Genomic DNA, 14,413 nt, shown 5'->3' with positions numbered 1-14,413 from the left:
GCAATTGTTGTGACATTTTTGTGTATTTTATGTCTCATTATTATTATTTTTTTTTTTTTTTTGGCTTTCATTTTTTTGTTTTTATTATTTAGTTTTTATTGGAAAGCACTTTGGTTCACTTTGAGTGTTGTAAAGCGCTGTATAAATAAATATTAATAAATGTTGAAATGAAATGTAACCATCATCAGTGTTCTGTTAAAAGTGTTTCAGTGTCTCCATGTTCTCTTCTGATCCTATGCATCTCTGACAGTGTGGGTGTGTGTTTATGTGACTCTATGTAATGTAAACATGACATGTTCATTTATGTTGTGTGTTTATGTAACTGTTCCATGGCTCTGAAGCAGGGCACAGAACATCTCAGCATCATAATTCCTGCAACAACATGCCACCACACATTATATAATAACAATATACATACATACTTACCACAGAACAGTTTCTCAAATGCTTTATATTACACTTTATTTGAATGCATTAATTATGCATTAAACGCTCTCATGAATAATTGAACCACAGTTATAATTTATAATGCATTTGATACACCTTTAGAAAATATAATGCATTAAAATCATGACAAACAACACATTTCAGATGTAAATATTGAAATTATTATAGTGCATTTAACTTTGATTGCAGTTACAGTTTATGAAAAGATATAATGCATTATGAATTACCTTATAATGCATTACACATAAAGGTTTCAAGGGATTTCACTTCAGTTTCACCCAGATAGTTTGTGCATGTAAAGACAACCACATTAGAGATGAAATATAGCATGCTTATTTCATGTGATGTGTGCACAGTGCTGTGATGGCATGCATAATCAGCGTTTCTGATGTCACACGGTGTCAGAGAGGGTTTGAACTGCGGGCGTCTCTCTCTAATGAAGACGTGATGGGATGTTCTTCCCCGCTGAGTCTCGTGCAATGCTGTCAGATCCTCCTCTGGCTCCGTTTGGGAGTCTCTGCAGGTGTGTTCAGATGAAAACGTGTAGAAACACACTCAGCTTTGAATGCAGGCTTGAAGGTTTTCATTCACTGAGGTATTTCCTTCTGAATCATTTGAGCACTTTGAAACTCCAGATGACCCTGTCAGGTCACTATGTTGACATCTGAATTGTAAATACAAGCCTTAAGCAGTAATGGGTTTTTCGGTTGAATGTGCAGATAAAACCACTACTGTATAAGTAAGTCATTTGTAGGCAGATTTCCTGAACATTGTAAGGAGAAAAGCATGCTCTAAGCTAGTATGCAAATGCATGATGCTTGGCTAACACAAACTCCTGTTTTACACACTTAATGTGCATTCTTGTGTTACAGTGACGTATTTAAAAGCCTTATGCTGGATGTGTTGTTATTGATGTATACTGTAATTGTGTTTTTTAATAAGTAGTAAAAACTGGCAGCATTGGAACTTTACTGTAAAGAACACAGTTGCAACGTTTTAGCTGTTAAAGTTACAGTATGTTTAGTAATTCATTAACTGGAATTATTTTAATATACCAAATAATGTACTGACCCCCACCTTAAAAACACTGGTGGTAATTTTTTTTAAAATAAAAAATAAAAAGTCACATGATGATTCAGAAATCATTACAAGTAGCATTTCCACAAGCTGAGATAACTATTAAAATATAGAGGGCGAACAGTTTCATGCACAAAATAATAAACATGGCTCTAAAATAATGAAATAAATATTTATTTAACCATGTAAGATATATTATAAATCTCTAATTTAGATAGAAACATTATAAAAAAATGTTTTTTTATTTATTTTCAGTTTTCATTTTAGTTTTAGTACTTTTGTCATTTTTATTAAATATTTTTAACAATTACATTTAACGTTTTACTTTTAGTAATTTTGGTCGACTTAAAATTATTTGTTGCAAAGGCAAACATTTTTAATCTGGTTTTAGCTTTAATTCATTTGACAGAAGCTATTTTCAACACGTTGTTTAGTTAACAATAACACTGATGAACAAATTTATACAATGGTATATAATACTTATACAATTTAATTAATTTATACATTGCAATGCAAATACCTTTCAATGAAATCATCTGCCAAATGTTTAAATATACAGTAAATGAGTTTGTTTCTGGACTACTTGTTTATCCGATCAGAGGCAGGCAGTTATTATTTGTGCATTTCTGTTTGGTGCCACTAGTTATGCAGAAATTATTTCTTTCACCTTGAAAGTCTTTTAGCAACAGTCATATGATGCAGATATGGAGATTCCTCAAGTCCTCTGAGAGAATCCTTCATCCTGCAGCTCATTTGCATATTAGATATAGTTCTGTTCGAATGCTGAACAACCTTCAATGTACAAAAGGACTATTGTGAACACAAAGATGAGAGGCTCTTTGACTTTCACGATCACCAGAGGATAAACAAACAGTAGTTCTTTGGGAAGACTCTAGTTTTAGTGCATCTCTCAAATCATACGCTTTTAGGGACAGGTGTGCTTCTACTTTACAAAGTGATCAGATGCACATATTTCATTATAAAGGGTGATATTATCAGAAGCAGGGATCCGAGTCAGATGTGACTATTTTTGTACAGAGGGTCAAAGGTCACAGGCAGTGACCCCTCTCTGACCTCTTTTTTCCCGCCAGCTGCGAGTCAGCCGAGGGTGTTTAATATCCACCAGAACAGGAGGCAGAGACACTCACATATCATCAGATGGAGGCTTGATTAAAGCCAAGAGTGTGTGTGTGTGTGTGTGTGTGTGTGTTTTATTGCATTGCATTTGTAAAATAACACTAGACCCTTGTACTAACACAAACCATGGCTCTCTCAAACCACATTCACTGTTCTGCATTGAATCAAGTTTATGTTTTATAAACTCCTAGCATTTTGACCAGTAACTTGAAAGACTTTATTTAGACGTACATGACTACAGCTTGGACTTTAATACTGTGCATTATATTGACAAATTCAGACAAAATTTAAAAAAAAAAAAACATTTTATTATTTATTTTATTGATTTAATATAATTTTTTTTAGCCACAACATGAAAATAATACTGTTCTTCTGTTTATTTAATTATTGTTTGTTATTATTTATTAACATCACCTTAAAAAAATTATATGATCAATGTGTCACGACAGTTTGTTTTTAAATGTTTAACTCAAAATAAATAGCCTTTTTTTATAAGTTAAATCAAATTCAGCTTGATTTTTAGGTCTGTTTAATATAATTTAAGTTGAATATACTTATACAACCATGTTACTTATGCAGTTGTTGGTTTATGGTTGTATTATGCAGTTGTGAAGAGGTCTGACATGATAAAAGCGTTGATGCCGCTCATTTAATTTGCTATGGAAATCTCACAGACCATTCAAAGCTCACGCTGCAGTATTATAAGGACATTATAAAGAGCTTCACTGTCACCACGGCACGATCAACGGATAAAGGATAGGAGTAAATCTGATTTCTGTTACAGACAGCACTATTCCCTCGATCTATAGGCCTGTAAAGGTCTTCATAACCCTCACAGACAAACAGCAGGAGATTAATGTCCCTCCTGTCTCATTTGCCCTCTGCTTTCACTTGATTTAATGCACAGAGTCTTTGTCCATTCTGTAAAGTACATTGTTGTTTTCATTTACAGTACAGATTAAAGCCTAGCAGTATTTGAGAAGAGAAAATCTATTTTTTTACAAATGGAAAATTATATTTTTTTACAGTTGTGCTTATTGACAGTTCATTTGAATGTGGATTATAATTATTGTGTTTGTTCTGGGGAAACTTTTCTGTTATCGAGGTATTTCCATTCATGGTTTTCAGGATTTTCACATTCACGTTGATGCAGATGAATTTGATCATTAATGACTGTGAATCAGTTTCAAATGTACTGATTTAAACAAAGATTTGATGACAAATCACTATGTCTTGTGAGCAAGTTGTACTCTCCACTAGAACGATATCTAACCAATGAAATATTTTTCATCAGAGTATAACTATAAAAATGTATTTTCACTTCATTCCTTTCCATGAATTTTCCTGGTCTGAAAGACATTATTTAAAAAAAAAACTGATTGATTGATTTTTAAGCCATTTTTATGAGTAAATGGAAAGACTTTATTTAGAAATACATGACTTCAATTATGAGAAGAGAAATGGTCTAAATTAATTCAGTAGTTTTTTATTTATTTAATTAAAATAAAAAACAAATACTTTATATTTTATTATTTATTTAAAAAAATATTATTATTATTATTATTATTATTATTATTATATTTTTGCCATAACATGGAAATAATTATGTAAATAGTTATTTCCAATAGTAATATCTTTCTGGTATATAAAATGTTTATAAAGTAATATATATATATATATATATACTGTGCATTATAAGGCAGTGGTCATTTCATTTATTTTATATATATTTTTGATTTTTGATTTTTGATTTTTTATTATTCATTATTATTATTTTATTATTATTATTATTATTATTTTACTGACTAAGCTTTCACAAAGATTTAGTATAATTAAACACAATGATTGTTGAAAGTTTCTCTGTGCCCTACATAAAGAAATATGAAATCCTCGGCCACCTTTACTGTTTGATTCATCATGAATGCTCCTTCAGGCTCCACAGAGCAGAAAAGTTCATTTGTCTTGGGCTTGTAATGGCTATGACAGTTTTACAAAAAAAAAAAAAAAAAAAACTGACTTGGTGCTCGGCCAAGATAAATTTGTGGAGAGGTGTTGCCTCCTCCTTAGGTCCTTCCTAAAAAAGCCTTTTCCACCTCTCAAGAGAAAGAAAGATGTATAAGAATAGTGGAGGATGGATATGGAGGCAGAGAATGAGAGAGAGAGCATTAGTATTGACCCTGTCTCATGCTTTTGTCTGGCCCCAGACAGCCTGATCCATCTCATGGACCTGTTCCCCAGCGGGGCCCTGGCACCCAACCCAATACCTGGACCATCTGTGTGCCATCGTCCGCCAGTGATACCATCTGCCACTGATAATGCCCACATACACCACATACGATACACATTAGTCTCCTTCAGAACTGTCATCAATATCAAGGCTTTTACTCTTGCAATAGCTTATACACGGTCATTTTAACTCTGGGATCATTCTGTTCCACGCTGATCCAGGGTCAGGTTTAAAGATTTCATCTTTATATATATATATATATATATATATATATATATATATATAGGGTTGTTATAGTTAACTAAAGCTAAGACTAAAACTGGAACCAAATAAATATTTTTGTTGCTCAGAATAAAATAAAAATTAGACGAATAAATAAGAAAACATAAATAACAATAATAATAATAAAACACTTTAACGTATTTTATTTAATCTAGTTCACAAGACAATAAATATTTGTCATTTATATATATATATATATATATATATATATATATATATATATATATATATATATATATATATATATATATATATATATATATTTACAAAAGATATATATAAAATAAAAATTCAGATTATGAATAAAAATCGAAGCTTTAAAAATTCACTAATTTAGAACACTAAGTGACCTTCAGTATATTTTTATAGTTAATGTTTTGTATTATTTTTGTTTTTAGATTTTCTATTTTTTTTTTTAAATAGCGATTTTGTTGTTTTTGTTATCTTATTTTTTGATAATATTTATAGAAGTATGTATATATATATATATATATATATATATATATATATATATATATATATATATATATATATATATATATATATATATATATATATATATATATATATATATATATATTTCAGTTTTATTTATTTTAGTACATTTATTTAACTAAATGGAAATAAAAAAAAATAGCCTTGGCTGAAAAATCACAAAAGAAAATGTGGCAGTTAATGTTTATTATTTTTCAAGTTACTATTTATTATTTCATTTTTTTTTTGTCTTTCTACTTAACATTCAATATGTTATTTGCAGATTTCTTGTACATTTTGGTTACATTTACTAGCAAATTCTGAGTGAAAATTGTTTACACCACTTTTTTTTTCAATGTATAGGATCATCAGTGAAATAATGCAGATATTATAGGATAACAAGCAGGACGGATTTGTTTAATATTAAAACTGCTGTGGGTGATGAAGGTTGTGTTGAGATGTTTAGCTGCAGGTGGAAGGAGAGAAAGAGACGGAGTGGTGTGAGAAGAAACAGTACGCTGGCATTAATGAAAGCGGATGAAAGAGGAGACAGAGATGAGAAATAGTGAAGTGTGTGTGTGTGTGTGAAGGTGCCATTGATCACAGGACCCAAAGAAAAAATATTTGTTGAGCATGATCAAACAGGAAGGTCGTAATATTCTCATCGTCAGCACAAAAGCGTCTTTTCCCTTGAAACAATGCAGAACTAAAGTTCATGTGCCCTACAGGAGCCTCTGTATAAACACTGAGAGTGACTTTGCATGTGTGTGAGGATGTACTTAGAGAAACTACAGTGACAAAACCACTTCAGAGGTGAATAAGATATGACAGAAACTCCCTGTGAAGTCAGGGGTCACATGTTTATATTTAAATTTACCATTTTCATTTTAGTTTAAAAGTTTTGTTTCAAATTGCCCTGCTAGGAATGATTTATAATGAAATTGTGAGGTGAGGCATAGGGTTGTCTTTAGTAGTGTTATTTTAGTATTATTAAGTGTTACAGAATTTATTTATAAGCACTTTTAAGCAGTTTTTGATGTTTTTCATTTTAATTTGAAACCGTTGGTAGTAATTTTTTTCCATCAGTATATATCTTAAATAATGAAACACAAATATTTTATGACATTTCTATTTGAATTTTAGAGGTAACCTAATTTTGTTGTGTGCGCGCGTGCGTGTGTGTGTGTGTGTGTGTGTGTGTGTATACATAATATACATAAAACACTGGGACTTTAAGCAAAATGTAGGGTGTATCCTCATTTAAGGAAGTGTGTGTGTGTGTGTGTGTGGGTGGGTGGGTGTGTGTGTGTGTGTGTGTGTGTGTGGGTGTCAGCAGAGGATTAACTTTCTAAAAATATCAGAAGAACAACAATAAAACGTTCTAAAGCTATACCTTGCTGAGATGTTCCCACAAGAAGCAGCTTTCAAAGAGGGATTAATGGACTTTAGTCTGAATATTATTTGACGTGTATGAAAACAAGGCTGTGAGGGACAGAAATACAGTTTAATACAGTTTAATTACAGTTCAATCTTCATATTTTAAGATTGTGAACAGATTGAGATACGGATAAAGTATCTTATACACATTTGACTTCTTCTGTTCCATTATACATGCTGTATTCTGCTAGAATACTGCTCACTGTTCCCCTGATGGAGAACGGGATGAAATGAAGGGCTGCTATTAGAGAGCAGTTCATTTCCGGTTCTGAAGGATGGCCGGCTCTGATATGACTCGGTTTGATCCGTCACTGCTGCAATAAAACAGCTGAAACAAAACCAGCAGTCTGTGTGTGTTTGCATTTGTGTTGATGAGAGAAACTCTCTGGATTGATCACTCAATTATATTTGCATTTCATTTGCTCTGATTATACCGTTACAATTGAGTCGTCTCGAGTTTGTTTGTTTGTTTCAGTCATTTTAGAGGAGCAGCGCAGATAATGCCAGAAGACAATTTACTAGTGAGTGTCTCTTAAATAAGTTACTGCCAGAAAAATGATTTTGTGTGAAAAATATGACAACAGCAATTTATTTTGGTTAGTGATAATTATTACAGATAATTCTGTAATTTCATACTGTTTGCATGCTTCACTGAGTTTAATCAAAACACCAAAACCTGCTTCCATCGTTAACCATGTTTAATTAGCACTGGGAATTGTTTTGATTGTTTGATGAATGAATGTTAGTTCCCAGTGCTGAGCAAATGATGAAGATCATTCGCCTTAACGCTGAGCATCTATATAGATATTTTATTTTTATTATGTTTATATTTATAGACATTTTACTTTGTCACATTGTGATTGGTCACAAGACTCATGAGAGCCAACGATGTTTAAAGGAATATTCTAGGCGCAGTAAAAAGTTTGTTTTTTAATGTTATTTTGCCATTTGTTTTTAGTTTATTAGATTCATTAAATTTTATTTTATTACTTTAACTTATTTATTTCAGTTTGTTGCCAAGCCAGCATTTCATTTCATTTACATTTTTCATATAATATTTATGTTTTATTTTATGTTTTATTTCAGCAAAAAGATTTTAATAGTTTTAGTTTAAGTTCTTTTCTTATTTTACATCGTTGTTTTCTTAAATTAATAAATAAATACATACATAATGATAAACTGACAGTGAAATATAAATGCTCCATTTTTTAACCATTTAAATTCTGTTTTTTAAATGCTCCAATTTTGCTTGCATTTAAAAACAGGAATGTAAAGCATATAATTTTGTTAATGCAGTTTGTTTTTTGGTTAAAGTATATGTACATGTAGTATTTTACTCAGAAGAACTTAAAGATTCAATTGGGTTTTAGCATTGTTTTTCTGTGGTGTTAGCACCAGTGTCTGTCATTAGCACCCTATGTTCTGCAGTAATTATGACTTTACTGTGTATTATACTGTATATGTGGACTCCTGGGCTCCTGAGGGATGTTGGCTTTGTTTGCTCTATAGGCAAATAATGATAGGTCACATTTATCACTGTCATACTGCAAAGTCTTAATTAAGTTGTCACACTTTTGCAAAGGAGCACTAACATTTTTTTGCTCAGAGGTAAATGGAAGTTAAACAACACAGCATGTTTCGAGATTTTAAGGTTATGTGTTTTCTTTGTGCACATGTAGCACAAAGGTTAGCTTGATGCTAATAAGCAATTTAATGTGGCACACTAATTTAGCCTTTTAAAGGAAGCTGAACTAGGACTCTTTAATGAAAATAAATCAAAAAATATATAATTGCATATTTAAGTGTTATAATGTAACTCTATATGTTCCAGTGTTTTATGCATGTCTCTGTGTGTCATTGATATTGTGTGCAGGACAGTTGAGATTCTGGTCCGGAAACAATTTAGCTCTTTCCCTTGACATTTCTCTCGCTGTCCATGTTAACAGCTGGAACAAAGTCTTTTTGTCCTCGCCCGCCTCCAGTGTTTTGTTTCAGACGCGGGTCGTTTTTTAATCTGCCCAAAGATTAGAAAGCACACGCTGAGAATGGAGAAACAGCTCAGCTCATTTCGGTTCGGCCACAGGAGTGCGATTAGCGCGACGGTTCAATGCCCAGGGGTGTTGCCTAGTTTGACAGGGCCATCCAGAGCCGGGAATTCACAACACAATTGCATCACAGTGCTGTGGGAAATGTTCATGATACGAGCAGCAGCTAGTCTTCAATTTATTCACAGGCTTCCCTATGAATGAACAAGCACGACCAATGCTCTGGGCTCTGGGGTGCTGAGCATCAAGAAATAATTTACACAAAATGAGAAATACATCATCATTTGCTCGGACCCAGTCCTGCAGGAATAATGTCAAAGCTGCTCTTTTCCAGTTAAAACTGTGAAACTCTGAAAAGTAACATCAACAATGATCATATAAGTATAGATCCATTTTCACTACCATTCAAACTACCATTTTTTTTTTAAAGATTATCGCAAGAATGCATTAAATTGGTCAAAAGTTCAAAAAAATATTTTTTTAATGAATCAAATTAAATCAGTAAAAAAAATTAACCGGTAGCTTTAAAAGGTTTTAGTATTTATTTTCATTGAATTATGTAATACCTAATTTAACACTTTGAAACATTGCAACAAAAGGTCCACTGAATGGCAAGTTTAAGAACCCATGTAAAGTTTATTAACTTCAATGTGAAATAATTCAAAACAAAGGCTTCACTCGAATATTAGCTGATTTGACTATGAGCATGAACATGAACAGACTAGAAAAAAACCAATCACTTGTTACATGACGACCTAATATGGGAAACATTAGGATTTAAATGCTTAGACAAAACCAACCAATGAGCAAACAGAACCAATGAACAGGAGCCAATGAATAAACAGAACTGATAACCACATGACAGGACAATGAACCAATGAGAGCATGACACATGGACTAAAGGAACACGTGAGGGCAAGAAAGAAACATAGCTACAACAAAATACAAAATATAAGCGGACAAGGTGAAAAGGATGGAGAAGAAGACCACCACAGGTCAGGAGGTCAAGGTGGAGCAAAAACATGGAAACTTCTATATTAAATTGCAATAGTATTTCACAATATTACTATTTTACTGTATTTCTGATCAAATAAATGCAGCCCTGGTGATCAGAAGAGGCTTTATTCAATAACATAATACATTTTATTATTATAAAGTGGCAAAACACACTCCGCTCATGTTTTATGACTGTTTTTAGGTGAACTGATACAGATTAGAAGAGACGATTTCAGCAGCTCTTGGCAGTTTGTGCACAGTATGCATCAGATAATCAGTGAAAGTACTCTGGGTTTGAAGTTTGAAGGCTTGAGGCTTTAAAACAGTCAAAAGTTAATTACTGCTGGGTTTGTCCAACTCCCTAACCCCTGTGTGTACGTGTATGTGTGCGCATGAGAGTGAATGTGTGTTTTCAAAGGGAAGGAAAGGCCAGAGCTCCATATATAATAGTAGTATAAATAACAAGTGCATTGCGTGTGTTTGCTCTTACATGCATTTGCTCTAAATTTATATGAAGAGATTAGTGGCAAAGCTGAGCTCTCTCTCTCACTCTGTCATGAGGCAGATTAGATTTAGCTGACAGCACTCACGTACTAAAACATCCCATGTAAACTAGTCGTGGATCACATGAGTTCAGATGAGCTTGTTCTATACATGGAGACAACGAGTGAAAAATTCCTCTGTCCACAAGCTGAGTAGTACACAGTCCCGTTAGGCTGAGAGTTTAACAGGAGAACATCCTGAGGTTAAACAGATTTTAAGAATAACTAGTCTCTGGAGTATTCATGTGAAGGTTTGTGGCATTTGCACTCATTCCTTGAAGTATAGTGGTCAGATAGGGCCATATTTCCCTGGAGGGCAGTGGAAATGTTATGCTGGTATTTTCACTGCAGTTTATGTGATGGCATGTTTATTGTTATTGCATGCAGTTCAGCACAGTATGCATTGTGTGTCTCTTCACACCATCTAAACTGGAAGCATTCAGTGTGAAGCTAGAATATTTAGTAACAACAAACCAATCAGCTGTGAGCTCGAGAAGAAGAATTTTTCAAAGATTCTGTTAATGAATTTCTTTAAAGAAATTAAACTTCTTGATTATGATGGGGTTGATCTAGTTTTTTCATGTCACAAGTGCTGCACATGTCTGATGTTGTGTTTTTTTTTTTTTTTGGTTTGTTTGTTTTTTAAATCTAGTATACATGTCTTTTTAAGACAAGCTTTGTGTTCCTACTTTCGGTTTGGGGAGATTCAAGTGATGAGGTGGAGATGGTGCTGTGAGGGGAAGCATACTGTGTGTGTGCGTGTGTCTGTGTGCTTATGCGCGCATGTGTGTGTGTGTGTGTGCAGCTGCTTATTGCAGCCAGGTAAAACACAGGGGGTTTCTCAGCTCTGCTGTCCAGCATTTCTGCCTGTGGTTATGCACTGTTGCATGCAAGAAGGACGCAGCATGTGTTGTTTGGAAGGAAGAGAGATTCTTTTTACATTTGCATGAGATTTGAATGAATGGTTCATATAAAAAATTCTAATACAGTCATTCATACATCACCTGCATGTTGTTGACTGATTTTGTTCTGAGATGTTTGCAGTTATCCGTGCAGTGTATGCGAATGAGGACTGACTCTGCTGAGCTCCAAAAAATAGTAGTCTATGACTTATAAGTAGCATTTCATTGTATTTCAAATCTTCTTATGCTTTGTGACAATCTTTTTCTGAGAAACAGACCCACATTTAATAGTTCTATGAATGATTTTCTAATCCCCTGCATATAATTATATGCATAATATAATATGTTTTGTTACAATACAAGCAATCAACCCGCTGAGACCATATGCATGAAATATTTATTACAGTATATGCATAAAGTTCGGACTTATATATCCAATTTATGGAAGCCTGTTTTTGCCATGGGATAATTTTTTTTTTTTTAAAAGGTAATCTTTTTTGAATAACTATAAGAGATAAACTCATAATTGCGAGAACAGTTTGAATTTATCATTTAAGGACAGAATAGTTAGAATTGTGAGGTATAAACTAAATATTGCAACATAAAAAATAGAATTTGTGAGAAACTCAGAATTTAAAATTCTGAATTGTGAGCTATAAACAAAACATTTAAACAAGTCTGAATTTGTAATTTTACACAGAATTGTGAGATATAAACTAAAAGTTACAAGAAAAAAACTCAGAATTGTGAGGAAAAAACGTAGCTTTTAAGCAGTCGAGATTTGCTACAGCAGGGGTGTCGTAACTATGTCCTAGAGGGCTGTTGTCCTGCAGAGTTTAGCTCTAGCCAGCTCCAAAACACCTGCCTGGAAGCTTCTAGTATGCCTAGTTAAACCTTGATTAGCTGGTTCAGCTGTGTTTAATTGGGGTTGGATAGTAGTACTTCAATGCCCTGCGTGAGTATGTATGCAGATAAAGTTGGATATATTTATTTATCCAACTTTTATCTAAAGTACAGAGTGCTTTCAGGTCTCACATTGGTAGTCTGAACTGAATCCATCTTCCTATTTTTACACAATTATTCCCACAATTCTGCTTCTTTTTCCCACTCTAGAGAGTTTTGGAGCCATTTTCAGCCATATAAGAATGGTCTCTGTGTGTGTGTGTGTTTGAGGGAGTTTGTGAGCACTGGTGCATCTTGGGGGCAGTTCATCTGCCACATTGAGTCTGATGCTAATGTAAATACAGGCTATAAGCTGGATCCACCTACTCTGTGTCTCGGCCCACACACAATAACAACCCTCCGGTGGATCTCCGGAGGAGGATGAAACCAGAACACACGAGATAAGCCGTGCAAATGCGGGGGAATGCTTCATTAAGTGATTTGCACAAACCCTAACCCTAACTCTCCCTGAGTGAAACACAAAGCAGTTTATATTTTTACATATCTTTGGATTGCATGTAAAATGCAAGCCGTTGCTCCAAAAGCTGACAGAAACATTGATCCTGTTCACTAATCAGTGTACCATCATTCCAGAATACTGTGCCAGTTGGATCAATAGTGGCTCAAAGCAGCAGTCAGTGCGTCTGCTGTCGGGTAACAGACGAATGACGGCAGCCGCAGGAATTAAGCGCTTATATGTGTCCCATTTGATGGATAGCTGACAAGCAGTGTCTTGTTAGGGGGAAAATCGCTGCTTAAATGTGAAAAATCGGCTTTAATTCCAGTGTGACAACAAATCAAAGGTACCCATGGCATAAATGGCAATTTGAGGTAGTTGAAAGAATTGAGACAACCGATCAGACGTCATATTTGTCAAAATAAAGGGACCGGGTTAAATAACTTGCGCGTTCAAACGGAAACATTATTTTATTGCATGTTTTATGGTTTAGGAAATCAGAAACTAAAGCTACATATTCTGTCTGTGTCTTTCTGGTTGTGTTTGGGATTGATAACCATATTTTCAACCAATAAATACACTGTAAAATTGGGCTAAAAATAAACACTTTTGTTTTTTAAACACAATTACTGTAAAGTGCTACAGTAAAAATCAGTTCAACCAGTTACCTTACCGTATACATGGTAAATAAAAATTGTAAATGTTTTAACACTGAATTATATCTAATTTTACTTTACTCTAAAATGTATTGTTTTGTAAATTAAAACAATGAATTTAAATAAATACAATGTCCCATCTCATTAGCCTTGTTAGCTCACCCTATAAAAGCCCAGTTCTCTTTGTTGTTCTTTAAGTCTTGTATGTGATTGTACAGAATTGTATTTCAAAGCCTTGTTTCCTGGTTTAGGGATGAATATAGCAACTTCTTGGACAAACCTTACCAAAGTTCTCATCTTTCCCAGTGCTCTACAAACATCTTTATATAGATCAGTGAATTTGCCGTTATGATATCATCTAGTGACATTTAGCTACCAGTTTTAGCTACTCTGTAAATATTTTTTATTTTAACAGTAAAAAAAAACAAAAAAACAATACAAACCTGTTAAATGGTTAGCGGTAATTTAAAGGGAAAAAACTTCAACTGATGTTCTCAGAATTCTCTGCATTGCATTTCAAATTTTGTTTGAATTGAATGTATTTTCTTTGAAATAACTGTTTAATGTCTTTTTTCTTATCTGTTTTGTTTATTAGTGTTGTATGTAATGAATGTTTATTGAATATTTCTATATATATAATGATGGTGTTTAGTGCTTGGTGAATAACACCATGCTCCTTCTATATATGTTATTTAAAAGCTGCTTGTGATGGGCTTTGGTTCATCTTGGACTTTATCATCACCACCTGAATTTGGTGGTTATCAGTGTATTACAAAACAGATTGAGGGACTT

This window comes from Carassius auratus, chromosome 43 (assembly GCF_003368295.1).
Source record: "Carassius auratus strain Wakin chromosome 43, ASM336829v1, whole genome shotgun sequence".
NCBI classification, from domain to species: Eukaryota; Metazoa; Chordata; class Actinopteri; order Cypriniformes; family Cyprinidae; genus Carassius; species Carassius auratus.
This window is presented reverse-complemented; position numbering follows the sequence as displayed.